General features: G+C 32.9%; 1 pseudogene; it reads left to right on the forward strand.

Annotated features, from left to right (window-relative positions):
- The first annotated feature begins 292 nt into the window (after positions 1-292).
- LOC131614124 (pectinesterase QRT1-like) lies at positions 293-1,370 on the forward strand (annotated as a pseudogene).
- Positions 1,371-15,667: the final 14,297 nt, after the last annotated feature.

The raw sequence follows: 15,667 nt of genomic DNA on the forward strand, positions 1-15,667 counted from the left end.
AATCCTCAAATCAAGGAAGTCTCTTCATTGGTATTTGTTCAAACTTGCTGACAATTATTCCTTTCCATTGAAAGATAAGTTCAATTATCCTTTCTTGATAACTCTATGTGATTCACAAGGTGAAATCATTCATGAGTATAAATAATAGGTTTTACTGCCGATTAGGAAAGTTCTATATACTTTAGCAATGATTCTCGGTATAATGGTAGGCCAAAATTATATATTACAGTGTCTTTTTCAATTATGAATTGATGCCGTAATTTTCGTAATATTATTTTCAAACTTTTAATTATTAACTTTTTGTGAGGTGGATTTAGTAGAATGCAAAGGCGATGATGATGTTAGGAGTTATATTAGTTGGGAAGATTTGATGGTTGGTGAACAAAGATTTGTTTTGAGAAAGAGTAACGTTTATAATCATAATGAGGTTAGAGTTATTATTGTTGATCAGAATGGAAATGGACATTCCAAAACTGTTCAAGGTGCAGTTGATTTGGTTCCTAATTGGAACAAACATAAATTCAAATTCTATATTTTCCAGGAATTTACAGGTTTGCAATTTACTTAATCGTTGTTTTATCATCTGGTACACGACACTGACACGTCGACATAAATGTTCGTCAGTGGAAATCAGTGTCAGATTGGACACTAACGAACACATATCAAGTATTTGATCACAAGACACTGACACTAACACGTTGACATCTGTGTCAGATTGGACACTAACGAAGGCATGTTACATATATGATTGAAAGTGTATGTGCTGTTAAGGCAGAAACATGATTTGATTTTTTTTCTTTGTTCTAATGGTTTGTATGAAGTTTGTGCAGAGAAAGAGTGTTTGTGCCGATTAAGAAGCCTTATGTATCATTTATTGGTGGAAGAATCTAACTACAGGTCCTGTAATTACTTGGAACAATAAATCTTTGGACAGAGGCCCAAATGGTCAGACATTGGGAACCTACGGTTCATCGACTATCGCGGTTGAGTCAGATTTTTTCTGTGCAACTGCTGTCACTTTTGAGGTAAGGACACAATTTTTGCTATGCTTATAAACTGTGTTAATCGTCAGTGGTTGCAATTACGGTTACACTGCAATCCTTCATTTGATGATCTATGTGCGATGGTTGCAGAATACTGTGGTTGCATCGGCAGGTGGAAAAGGAATGCCGGCAGCGGCACTGAGAGTAGACAGTGATAAAGAAATGTTCTATAGAGTTAATATTAAAGAAACACAAGAGGCTCTTTTGGACAACACGGGAACTCACTATTTCTACCAGTGTCTCTTCGAAGGAAAAGATGATTTCGTCTTTGGCAGTGCAATTTCACTCTCCTGTTTTCAAAGGCTTCAGAGATTATGCACTAACTAGGTGTGTTGGTGTGTTAGTAATTAGTAACTAAAGAACATCTGATTAGAAAAACACCTTTATGAAATGGTTTATGTAATACTCCCTCCGTCCCACAATGAGTGACCCATTTAGAATAAAATGATGTCCCAAAATGAATGATCCATTTCAGTTTCCAATGCACTTTTTCCAATTCTACCCTCTAATTAATAAATTTTTCACCATTTCCAATACATAATAAGAGTATTATGGTAAAACCAACATTCTCTCTCTTACTTTTATACACTTTTCTTAAACTGTGTGAAATGGTGTGCTGGATCATTTATTGTGGGACGGACGGACGGAGTAGTTCCCTTTTGCTTTGGCCATGTATCATGTTTTTCTGCTTACTCTTTATTCAGGTGATTTAAACCTGATATTTTTATAATCTAATACTTGGTGTGGTTTCTTTTTCTCTTTTGTTGTTAGTCTGCAGGTCTTTCATGGACTCTTACAAAAGGCCAGGACACTTTCACACCAATTAGTCCCATTGTAAGAAAGTGCATGCTATGATGCTTATTATATGCTTAAATTATTTTATAAATGAAAGATTGAAGAAATGACTTCATTGTCTTGGATAGTTGTGAGGAGGTAAAGAACTAATGATAATATAAATTTCCTCCAATTTTTTTGATGTGTATCCGTTAAGTATTAAGCACTTGGGGGGCCCCTTCCTTAAAAGCTACTTGTAGTTATCAAGGGGGAAGAACTAAGCCACTTAGATACTCAACCGAGCTTTCCATACTTCTTGATTTGGGATTGGACACCCCATAATACTCAAGTTTCTAACCGTTTTTTTTCATAAAAAAATAGATAATTTTTTTTAGCTTCCTATGCATCTAATATTGAAGGTTTTTAATTCAATTACCTAAGCAACAACTCATTGTCCTACATTGATAATATTGAAATGAGAACAAAATTATTTTGCATGTCTAAATTACTTTATAAGTTTTATTTTCTCTTTTTAATTTTTCATTATTATTATTATTACATTTTAAAAATAAATGCACGTATAACATCAGTACCCGGACAAATGTACAGATATTCAAACCATAATCTATGCGAACATACGGGTTATTACATTTTTTGTACAATAAAAAAATGTAAATATATTTAAAATAATATATAAATTCAAACACGGGAATAATTATTGTTTTTTAATTGTTTATGGTACTAATAATTTTATTTTAAAATCATTTTTTAATTTAAGATACAATATTTTTTAAAATAATATATGAAAAAATGATTATATATTATTGATGTAATCATTTTACTAATATATGTTATTAATGATAAATATTATTTTAAAATTAATTAGTAACTCTTAATTTTTCTTTTGTAAATGGAACAAGTTTTTAAATTCTTAAGTCAACAATAACATCTTTAATTATTTTATTAATGTTGTTAAAAAACTTCAAATCACATGATAAATTATAATTGATAATGAATTTTTATTAGAAATGCGGGTAAACGGGTATGGGTATGAGTACTTAGGTACCTATAGGGCACGAAAACAGACTCAAACTGCGGGTGATCACGTAGATATGGGCTCAAGTATGGAGATTTTTCAAACTGCGGGTGATCATTTGTTTTGGATCAATGGGACTAATTTATTTTATTAATTACTTTTTATTTTCAATATTTAATTTTTTTAATATTAAAATTTTATAACTTTATCCATTTTAACAAAAATTTAGTCTTTTACTAATACCTTTTTATTTTTTTCAAACCAAATGCACGAAAACGAAGGGTACCTTTGCGTTTATGAACTATTTTTTTTTACATTTTTATTATATTTCAAAACAAAATTATTCATATATAGGAATAGTTATTCGATTTATATGAAATAATATATTTGATTTGTAAATTGATTTTAATCAATTAATATTAACGGGAACATGAAGTTAGTGATCAAAATAGTTAATACTAACGGGAATATTAAATTACTGATCAAAATATTGAATATTAACGGGAACATGAAGTTACTGATCTAAATATTGAATAATAACGAAAACATGAATTTACTAATAACGGGAAATGAAGTTACTGATAAAAATATTGAATAATAACGAAAACATGAATTTACTAATAACGGGAATATGAAGTTACTGATAAAAAAATTGAATATTAACAGGAACATGAAGTTGCTGATCAAAATATTAATATTAGCGAAAACATGAAGTTACTAATCAAAATATTCAATATTAACGGGAACATGAAGTTACTGATAAGAATATGAATATTAACAGGAACATGAAGTTACAATATTAACAAAAACATGAAGTTACTGATCAAAATATTGTATATTAACGGGAACATAAAGTTATTGATCAAAATTTTGAATATTAACGAAAACATGAAGTTATCAATCAAAATATTCTATATTTACGGGAACATGAAGTTATTGATTAAACTATTGAAAGAAACATGACGTTGGGAAAATTGACCATGACACTGTTGAACTCCTCCCTCCATTGTCGTACTCACCAAAAAATAGAAAATTGGCAACAAAACAAAATGAACTCATGTTTTGTCCTGTTGTTATTGGAACTTCGGTTATATGGGTCTTTCAATAAATAGCCCATTCATTTTATGAATTATAATTCATACATTTTGTTTACCCATATTATTTCTCAATGGATCCTCTACATTTCTTAAATACATCCTTAGATGTATTATTCAATCTAAAACAATATAAACTTTATTTTCTAAATTACTTTCTATTTTCAATATTCAATTTTTTTAATAATAGTATTTTTATAACTTTACTCATTTTAACCAAAATTTGGTCTTTTACTAATACCTTTTATTTTCTTCAATCCAAATATGTGAAAACGACAGGTACCCGTGCGAACGCGCATTTTATGAATTTACTTGGAAAAGCTATTTTAGTTCAGACTCGTAGTTATCTAAATCTTTTTTTAACAAAATAGTTTAATTAGTCAATAAATAATATAACATTTATTTTAATTTTTTGATATCAATTTTCCTATTGACTCTTCATATCTATTTTGTCATATAATTTTTATTTAACTATCCTATTTAAATTTCTAAGTAAAATAAACCATTTAAAACAAATGAGCGTACCACACTGGTACTCGTGCGATGCACGAGTATCCCGTTAATATTCAAAATATTGAATATTAACGCCAACAAGGAGTTATTGATTAAAATATTGAATATTAACGGGAGTACGAACTTACTTAAAGAAACTTCGAGTATTATCGGAAACATTAAGTTACTGATCCAACTTTTAAATATTAACAGGAACAAATTTTTAATATTAACGGGAACACGAAACTATTAATAAAATATTGAATATTAAAGAGAACACGAAGTTATTGTATATTACCGGGAACATAAAATTATTTATCAAACTATTGAATATTAATGGGAACATAAAGTTATTAATTAAAGGGTTAAATAGCTTTCACCCCCTGCAATAGTAGCGTATTTTGATTTCCCCCCTATTAATTTTTTTTTGTCTTGGCCCCTTAACAAAAAAGATTCTCCATGTTTGGCTGACTGGGCGTGGAGAATCTTGCTGACTGGGCGCATGACGTGGTTGTCTTTGGAAAGCATGGAAAAATGCAAATTAATAAGTTGCAAAAACCTCAGTTTCAAACCCAGGTCACAAGGGCAATATCGATGCCAGCTTACCACCAAACCATGCATGTTTAGTTGTATATATTTGCAAAGGAATTATATATATTAATGCTCCATTCTTTTTCAATAATATATATATATATATATATATATATATATATATATATATATATGTGTGTGTGTGTGTGTGTGTTTTTTTAATTTTATTAATGTATTATTTAATAATTTATTAAATAAATAATTTATTAAAATCTTATTAATCAATTAAAATGTTTAATAATTTATATATATTTAATAATTTATTAAATAAATAATCTATTAATTATATATTTAATAATCTATTAATAATCTATTAAAAAATCTATTAAAATGTCTAATAATTTATATATATTTAATAATTTATTAAATAAATAATCTATTAAATATATATTTAATAATCTATTAATATTCTATTAAAAAATCTATTAAAATGTTTAATAATTTATTAAATAAATAATCTATTAAAATGTTATTTATAAAATGTATAATTTAAAAATGTATATTTATAAAATGTATAGTTTAAAATTTTTAAATAATTATTTTACATTTATGTAATTATTTAATAATATATTATAAAATATATTATTAAATAACATTTTAATAGATTATTTATGTAATAAATTATTAAATATATATATTATTAAACATTTTAATAGATTAATAATATTTTAACAAATTATTTATTTAATTAATTTTTAAATAATACATTAATAAAATTAAACATATATATAGGTTTAATATATATATATATATATATATATATATATATATATATACACACACACACACACATATATATATATATATATATATATATATATATATATATATATATATATATATATATATATATATTATTGAAAAAGAATGGAGCATTAATATATAGAACTCCTTTGCAATTATATACAACTAAACATGCATGATTTGTTGGTTTGCTTGCAACGCTGTAGCCCTTGTGACCTGGGTTCGAAACCCAGGTTTTGCAACATATTAATTGTTAGTGCTTTTATTGGCTGATTGACATCTATGTTTGGCTAAAAAGAACAAAACAAGTACAAGCAAGATGTTAGAAGGAATGCCATATTTGTAACAGCAAGGAGTGATATCAGAGCAGGCATCCTGTCTGTTGTGGTAAAGGTAGAAGATCGTTTGAACAAAGAATATTCATATTGTATGGTCCCTTGAAGTAATCAATCTGTAGTTGTCATACTTACTACTAACACTTAAAGTAAGCATTGTGTTGTACTTATGAAATGCCTATATCCAGAAAGGGTAGTGTTGTTTGAAATCAAGGAAGTCAGATGAATCTGACTAATTCAGTGTCATGCTATACTTAAGTCCGTTCCAGAAACCTAGCTGAGGGAATCTTCTCTATAGGTACAGACTATGGCATCCATCATCTCAAAATCAGAATGAGAGTCTGAAGAAAAGCTTATTGAGATGCTGGCTACTTTATCCCCTGATATGTCTGGATATTGCTGATAATTGGATTATTCTGCTATTACCCCGAGTGTTGTCATATCTGATGTTACAACATCATCTCAAGATATTCAGTTATTTTGTTTATTTGCCAAGAAAAGAAAGTATAAATGTGAAGAGGTAATCAGTCAGAATGACCTAGTGTGAGTAGAAAATTCTAACTGAAAAGCTAGTAAGTACTTTGACGGGAGACTTAGTACTTATTAGGTTTAGAACCTGGATGTTGGACTGAGAAGAAGTTCTTCTAGCCATGAGTTCTCAATTATCTTCACACATCAAAGAAGAAGGCAAAAATCTCTGATGTGGCATACTGATTCTATTAAATATTTTGATGGGAGCTGGATATTTATAAGGTCTGTATAAAACAACTCAGACGTGTATATTAAAGATCAATTTATGGTTATACAATCATAGTTTATTCTATTTCAAGTTACAGAGTATGGCAATCTGAATCTTGTGTAGCTAGCAAACTGAGGTTTCTAAACATGGAAACTGTGGCAAATTCCAAATGAAGGGAACTTCAAGGACGAACATCAAAGATGTCCTAAAGTTGTATATCTCAGGGGGAGTAAATGAGTATGAAGATCAGTAAAGACAATGTTTTTCTACTTTTATCCATTTGCAAAGTCTTTTCAAAGACTAATCTTGAAGAAAGAAGAACAAAGTCACACAAAAATTCAGAGCATAACTCAAATCATGTTTATTCTCAAAAGACCAGCAAAGAATATTCTTTGCATTATCATCTGACGACATGAACTGATGGTGTGTATCACTTGTTCTGATCTAAGTGCATGATCCAACCTATGCAAAAGTCCACCTGGTGTAGTTCGTTCTCAAATAACATTTCTTGATGAAGACTTTGGTTAAAGTCCAGGTATGTTGTTTAAATTGCTCAGGTGTATATAGTCTTTTCGTTTTGTTTGAGTCTTGTTTGAGCCCCTCATGTTCTTCTTTCGGATATGAGAAGTGTCTAGAGTCTAGGTTATGATTGTCTATTTGAGTCAATCATAGGGTTTAAGGGTAGTGTTCAGACATTGTTATGTCTAATGTCATTCTTTACAACTGTTTGGTAAAGAATAAAGAGTCTTGTTTCGAGTCGTGAACACAAATTGTTTCGTGTGTTCCAAGTCCTCTATAGTGAAAGTGTTATCTCTATGGATAGTCAGAGTCTATTTGAGTTCATATGAACTTGTGTCTTAAGTGATACCAACATCACAAGGTACGTATTTCCTGGAAGAAGGACTAAGAATATACACTAGAAGTTTGAAAAAGCAACATTAATGTTTAAAGTGGCACTTGAGGCATAATATGGATTAGAATGGGCAGGTTCTGGTCTGGATGTAAGTAATGTGTTCTGGCAATACATGATTACTTTCATGATGAAGACTTCATTTAGTGAAGATGACTATGAAGACAAAAGTTCTATGATCGGATCAACACAACTAAGGATAAAGGAGAATCTCTTCTGTTCAAGGAGCATGTTAATCAATGTGTGAGATTGAAAAACACCATATCAAGAAGGATTTCGAATTGTCTTAACCAGACCATGATCTGATTCAAACATGGTAAGGTTATGCTCAACAAAATTCAAGGAGTGGCAGTTCTGTTTGTTGAGATTGTGGCAACCTCTCTGTGTGTGCTTCTAGTATCAAGAGGTCATCTGTTGATCGTTTCTGAAGGAGATAAGTTATTAGGCAATGGTCTATTGAAGAAAGAGATGAAACTTGTGGAAAATACTGGTAGTACAATTGTCAGACACAATGTTATGACATTCTACTTCTGGTGTAAGTATTTATTGTAAGGAACAAATTTGCTATAGTGAGTGTGTTCAGCAGGACTGTTGAACAGAGGGTGCGGCTCTTGAAGATATGAAGAGGTGTCTTATATTTTCCATTCATCATTTCAAGCTTATTCCATTGGGGAAGCTCATACTATCGTAGATAGGGGGAGTAACTTCTTTTGTCAAGAAAAATTTCTTGGTTAAAAATACTTTAAACATCATGAAGAAAATGTGATACTTTTGTCAATTATTTGTGAATGGTTCAAGCTAACCATGTGCAACTGGTAACCACGATTCCTTCTCAACACTAATGAGGTAGTTGTGTGTCTAACAGTCTCAAGGTGTTCAGAACAACAGAAGTCTAAGTCTATGACTAGTGGGTAAGTAGGGAGTCTGTTAATTGGTCCAAAAGATGCTCTGTCTTAATCTTTTACGAAATCTTGAGCTATGTGCTTAAAGGGAAGAAAAGTGACGATGTCTGACACGATGCCATGACATGTCTAAAGACATTGAATCTTTTAAGTCAAACAAGGAAATCTGACTTGAAGTTTATCTACGCATCAGTGGTCGGTGTAAAGTACAATCAATGACTATGCATGCACTGGTAATTCAAGATAACTCCTATCAGAAAAACAGTCAAAAACTACTTTGGAAAGAGTAATTACTTTTGGAACTGTTTCCTAATTAACCGTTTGACCATTGAACAAGACCAAAGACCATCGTTATTTCCTATAATCTCCAATGGCTATATAATAGCATCTCCATGAATTGCAGAAATCAAACTCTCTCAAAATGTCGTTCGTGTGCGTTCTTGTGAGTCGAGTCTGGGTTTGGTATTGCGATGGGTTGTTGTACCAAAACCTCTTCAAAAAAAGAAAAACACGGGCTGGGGTTTTTCTGATGGTCTCTACCATGGGTTTTTCTGCAATAACAACAAAGATGTTCCACTTTATACAACCTTTAGTATAGGAATCATTTTCGTTGTGATTTGTGATCTGAGTTATGAACACAATTGTGATTTGTGTTCTGAGTTACTAGGACTGGTGGACAGTTTTCACTCAAGTCCTCTCTCTAGGTCTATGCTAGGATTCGGTTTCTGGTACAAGACTGAGGAAGGGGTCTCTTATGCCACCATTGGTCCTCCAACACGCAGGGCTTCTCCCATCATCTTCCTCGGGAACATCAGTGTTGCATGAAGGTGTTCCACTGCATATTATGACATCGGTCCATTCTTTGTCATATTGTGTCTAAAAAGGGGGAGAGAATACCATCTTCTGATTTTGCTACTGTAAAAAGAAACAAAGGATTTTGTAGCAGACTGACGATGTTATGATGTGGTTCAAGTTCTGAAGAACAGAAGGAAAAAACCCAATTCTGAGAATGTAAAATTCTGTTCTTCCTTGGTGTCTTAAAAGTTGAAGTAGTTATATTTTGCTTCACTTTTAAAGAATGTTTAAGTTTTAGCCAAAATATGCCAAAGGGGGAGATTGTTAGTGCTTTTATTGGCTGATTGGCATCTATGTTTGGCTAAAACATAATAGCAGTAAAACATAACATCAGTGTGAATCTTGCAAGTTTAAAAAGAACAAAACAGGTACAAGCAAGATGTTAGAAGGAATGTCATGACATCAACTTATGACATCGCGCCTGCAGAACTGGAAAGAAGATTCAGTTTTTACTTAACAGATACAGGATATTCGCAGAATATTTTGTAATCCTATATGGCGCATGTTTAAAGGTCAAGAGAATAATTGAAGAATCAGATCAGAAGATTGAAGATTCAGGAAGAATCAGATCAGAAGATTGAAGATTCAGCAGTTTCTAATTTAGGAGATAAATTAGGAAACTCATGATTAAATGACCTTATTTGTAGCAGAATATTTCTGCATATTTGTAACAGCAAGGAGTGCTGCGATTTGTAAGCCCAAGTCCAATTGGGATCAGATTATAAATAGGAAACTTTGTAACTTAGTTTGATATAGAAAACCTTGTTTAGAAACGATGTAGTCATTAGGGTTTCTATAGGTAGACCACCCAGGTTGTGGGATGGCTGCCATGTCCTTCTCGAAACCTGTAGGTTAGAGAAGTGATTGTCCTCACTCGAAACCTGTAGGTAAGAGTTGAGTATTGTGTTCTTGATCGAAGTTGTGAAGCAAGATCAAGTTATTGTGTATTGTTAATTGTGTAAATAGCTGTTGCAGGGTTGTAACAATTAGGTATCACTAGGGAGTGAGCAGAGGTTCTCTTGTCTTGGATGGAGTTTTGAGATAAAGGTTGCATTGGGTAGTGACTAGGTAAACCAGAGGTTGTTTATCTGTAAACTTGAGGTTGTTTACATAAAATAGTACTACTGATAGTGAAATCTTCTTCCTGGCTTGGTATCCCCCAGAGTAGGTAGTTAGATCGAACTGGGTTAACAATTAACTGTGTTATTTATCTTCTACATTGTTTGTTTAGTTATGAATGTTATGACATTGTTTATAACATCAAGTTCAGAAGTGTTAGTTGTTCCTAAACAGAACCATCTAAAAGTTATAATCTAGAGGGGGGTGAGTAGATGCCTCAGAATTTTTCGGAATTATTTCAAACTTAGGCGAAAGCGTATCGGGATCGACTTGCATCTATTCCGAACCTCTATTGAAAGAATCGGATATGTGATAAAACCACAAAATAGTTAAGGATTATTGATGAAGAGATCGCTTAGAGAATCAAATAGTTACACTAATGCAAATCGATTAAACTACTCGCTTGATTAACTTGTTTGCAATGACTTGATAATATTTGAAGCAATATATCAAACACTTGGTGATAATAGCCAAATTGATTATGATTCAATGTGTGGTGACTTGTGATGTTTGTGTTAGATTTTAACACACAAGTTTAACGCTTGAACCTTTGATCAATTTGCAATTATAACCAGAATAAAGCGAAATATAAACGAAAAGATAAAAGCGATAAGAACACGATATTTGTTCAAGCAGTTCGTTGATCGTCCTCGCTACGACTACATCTGCCCCCAATTCCAAATGGGAATTGGGATGTCTTTCATTATGATTGAAAACAGTTTATACAAAGAAGATAACAAAGCGATAACGATAAACCGAATATGTTGATCCTTTGAATCTTCTTCCCCTTGATCTTGAGCCAGATCAAGTATCTTCCAAGAGCTTCACTTTGATTTCCTTGCTGCAGTGTATTGAATTGCTTGAACCCTTGTACTTCAATCTTCACACTCAGCTGAATCTTTGACAAAGCCTCTTGATAAAAACCCCCAAAATTCACCATTCTTGGAGGACAAAATCCGCAGATTTTATTCACCAAAAACCCCACAAATCTTCACCCACTAGGAATCTTCAATTCCGTTCCATGGACGTTATCGATCTTGAATGTAAACCCTTAACGCAAAAATGATTGTGTGTAGTTGTGTTGGAGTTGTGACGAAGATCGAAGATGAGAAGCCTTTGTGTTTCTTTCAGTTGTTGGTGTTCATCAGAAAATAATTAACATAAGATGATATATAAGGAGCTGGTATGTTGGTGCTGAGCAAACATTAAATTTGGCACGTAATTTTGAGCAGATAGGTTGACCTACTTAATTGATTAGGTCGACCTAAATGGAGTATATTAAGCAAGTTTGAATTTGTTGCCAGTTGGGTCGACCTGTTGGGAGTCTAGGTCGACCTAAAATCAGTTAGAATCCATTCTTGAGACTTTTCTTCAGTTTAGGTCGACCTGGGAACGTGAATGAGTTGACCTAACAGAGGAATGTTGTTTTTTCTTCAGTTTGAGTCGACCTGATTGTGGGCTAGGTCGACCTAGCAGAGATATCCTTTATTTGCTTCAGTTTGGGTCGACCTGATGATGAACTAGGTCGACCTAACAGATGCAAAGATGGACAAAGCTTGCTTTTCCTTGAGTCATACACTTGTGCTTTTGTATTTGTTTGCCATGAGTCAAAAACTCTCCTTGGTGAGTGTAAGCTTTTACTTACAATGTCTACTGAACATGTGTGATCCCAGGTCTCATTGACTTCTGTTTAGGAGTAATTAATAAATGGGGGATCTCTCTACTCTGCCTCTGCTACATTAATACCAAAATTTCAATATTAATTTGCAATTTTTCCAAACTTTCCAAAGACAACCACGTCATGTGCCCAATCAGCAAGATTCTCCACGCCCAGTCAGCCAAACATGGAATAGGGGGTGTCTGAAAACATAATATTTTTTGTTAAGGGAGACAAAAAAATTTTTAATAGGGGGAAAATAAAAACACGCAACTATTGCAAGGGGGTGAAAGCAATTTAACCCATAATTAAAATATTAAATATTAGCGGGAAACGAATATTGAAAGTAAATTTGACTGAGATATTGTATATTAACGGGAACGTGAAATTATTGATCAAACTATTGAATATTAACGGGAACATGAAGTTACTGATGAAAATATTGAATAATAACGGAAACATGAATTTATAATAACGGGAATGTAACACCCTTCTAAACCCCGCAGAAATTAAATAAATAATCAGAGTAAAAACATATACACAAGGGTGCCACAATTATTTAAAACAGATAAACCAACTAAGGTCAAAGTCATGCTTCATTAGGAAAACGATTTACCAAAAACATAATCATGTTTCACAGCGGAATACAGAACATCGTTAATACAACCAATAGAATTATAATTCAACACCAAATAAAATAGAGTAATCTCATAAAACTCTATAACTATCGTTCCCCAGGGTTACAAGATCAGAGCATGACCGACACGACCCAACATAAACGGATAAACTCTACGAGTCATCCTCACCGAGCACTAATGCTGCTACTTCTCAAATCTGAAAAATGTCAACAAGTAAGGGTGAGTCTCATTCTCAATTAATCAATGTTATGCAATCATAAGCAATAAAACATCATAACATATCATTCACCGAATTTGACATATATTAAGATATTCAATTATCATTCATCTATCACAACAAATACAACACCAAACATAACACAAAAATCAACTTAATCATGTCATGACAAAGATGCATATGACCGACTGACACTATGCATGTGGTACCAATAATCCGTGGAATCAATCCACCTAACCGATCTACGTCTCATCGAGATACGGCCCACCGACACAATTTCCACACAATGGGAAATATGTCCACCAACGATCCAAACATCACCGGGATCCATCATCAAATGCACATGAATGAATGCACACATATAACATACTTAAAACATCACCGATCCGATGCACCGCATCGTCTCACCATAACTCACATAGTTATCACCAACAAGTATGTACATGTATCATGCATCATTCAAAACAAATCAATCATCATCATACGATCAAAACAATCACCACATGATCAAAATGAACAACGTCATCACCGATAACTCACCAAAACAACACCGAATGATATATTCGGTTTCAACACCATATACAATTATATCAATATAATTCACATCACATATAACGTCAAAATCACCGTTATATAATTACAACCCAACCACATTGTTACATTAACCAAATCATGCACAATCATTAAATTATTAAAACAATCATCCCAGTAATAATAATTACAATTCTTCCACCATCACCCGAAATAATGTCATATTCACACAATTCCACATATGCACAATATTTCATTTCACAAACAATTAAATCAATTTTAAAAATAAGTTGAGCCACCGCTCAATCACCCATTCCTCATATAAAATATTTAATTAGCTTTACAACGCCCAAAACGGCACCAAGAAATGATACACAGATCAAAAGATACGCAATTTCTAAGTTTGGAAAATTTTCTGCCCAGCAGGGTCCGCTCAGCGGAGCACCAGCGGGACCAGGCAGAAGCGAACTATGTTGGGACCTCCGCTCAGCGGACCCCCTCCGCTCAGCGGACCTGCGATTTTAGCAATTCGCTATTCTGCGACAGACCTGCGATTTCGCACTCCTTTCACCCCAAATGCATTCCCAACATCATATAAAGGTATAAAAACATAGTAGACATTATCACACATCATAAAGCATCATTAAAACACATTTTCCATTCATAATTTCATGCAATATCATCAATCTCCCCAAATCCAACAATCCCAATCCCAATATACTCAATCGAATCGAATCACATATCAATCTATTCTATTACCTACAATCGCATAATAGAAATTAACCAGAAGAGTCCCCCCTTACCTCGATTCATGGTTGGATTCTATTTCTCTTCGCGTTCTCTATACGTATTCCTCCATGTTCTTCGTGCCCTAGCTCTCTCCTTCTGCCTCTTCTCAAAACTTTAATCGTGCAGAATGATTCCCTCTTTTCTCTTTTTACCCCTAAGACCCCTAATATGGTCTTCCCATATTGCCCTCAATTACTATTCACAATTGACCACTCTTGCCCTTAATATATCTAACACTGATATTGTTTTATTCTACTAATTAAAATAATTCCACTTATTATTCTAATTATTCTAAAATACACCGAAATTCATCAATACAGCTAAGCATCACGCTGAAATAATTAGTTTAGAATTTGGGGTGTTACAACTCTCCCCCACTTAGAATATTTTCGTCCTCGAAAATTTATCCGATTCAACTACTCCAACTACTTATTCCATCCGACTAATCAACTATCATCCCCGAAAGGCAGCCCATGTATGATATAACAATTCATAACATCAATGGCGAAAACAACACACATGCCACTCAAGTAACACATTTTATAACTTAACATCACAACAAAAAGAGTAACCAACTTAGGAATTCTCCGGTTTAAGATATAGAACACAACAACATAAGAACACACAACTTAAACACGACATCAACGTAACCAACCTACCAACATCACTTTTACTCACGTATGAACAACTGCACTACACCATGCATTCGCTGCGCACTCTGAATACTTGTAAAGTATCCACTCCGCCAAGTTTACTCCAACTTTCAATCACCAAAACCGACATAATAAAGATTTTTGACTTATCTTTTTGAAAGTTCTGTTCCAACAGGTATTCTACGCTCTCGAAGTTACCGAATACTTCAAACTTAGATCCGTAAGACAACACCTCGGAACATTCGACATAAACATACATACTCGTGTTCATTCATCAATGCACAAATACAGAGATGATAAATGCAAATCATAGAGACAGACTCACGACTCTATGCACATGCAATGCGATACCGACTCAATCATCTCAAGTTCACTCAGGAACTTCTTGGAATCATCGTTTGTTACTTAATGTAACTCACCGTCGACCATACGATGTTCACCCATTGCTCACACCCCACACGGGCACACAATGTTTATGGATTGCTCACACCTCACATAGGCACACAATCCGATTGCTCACACCTCACATAGGCACACAATCGTTTGTA

The sequence above is a fragment of the Vicia villosa genome, linkage group LG6 (assembly GCF_029867415.1).
Source record: "Vicia villosa cultivar HV-30 ecotype Madison, WI linkage group LG6, Vvil1.0, whole genome shotgun sequence".
Taxonomy (NCBI): domain Eukaryota; kingdom Viridiplantae; phylum Streptophyta; class Magnoliopsida; order Fabales; family Fabaceae; genus Vicia; species Vicia villosa.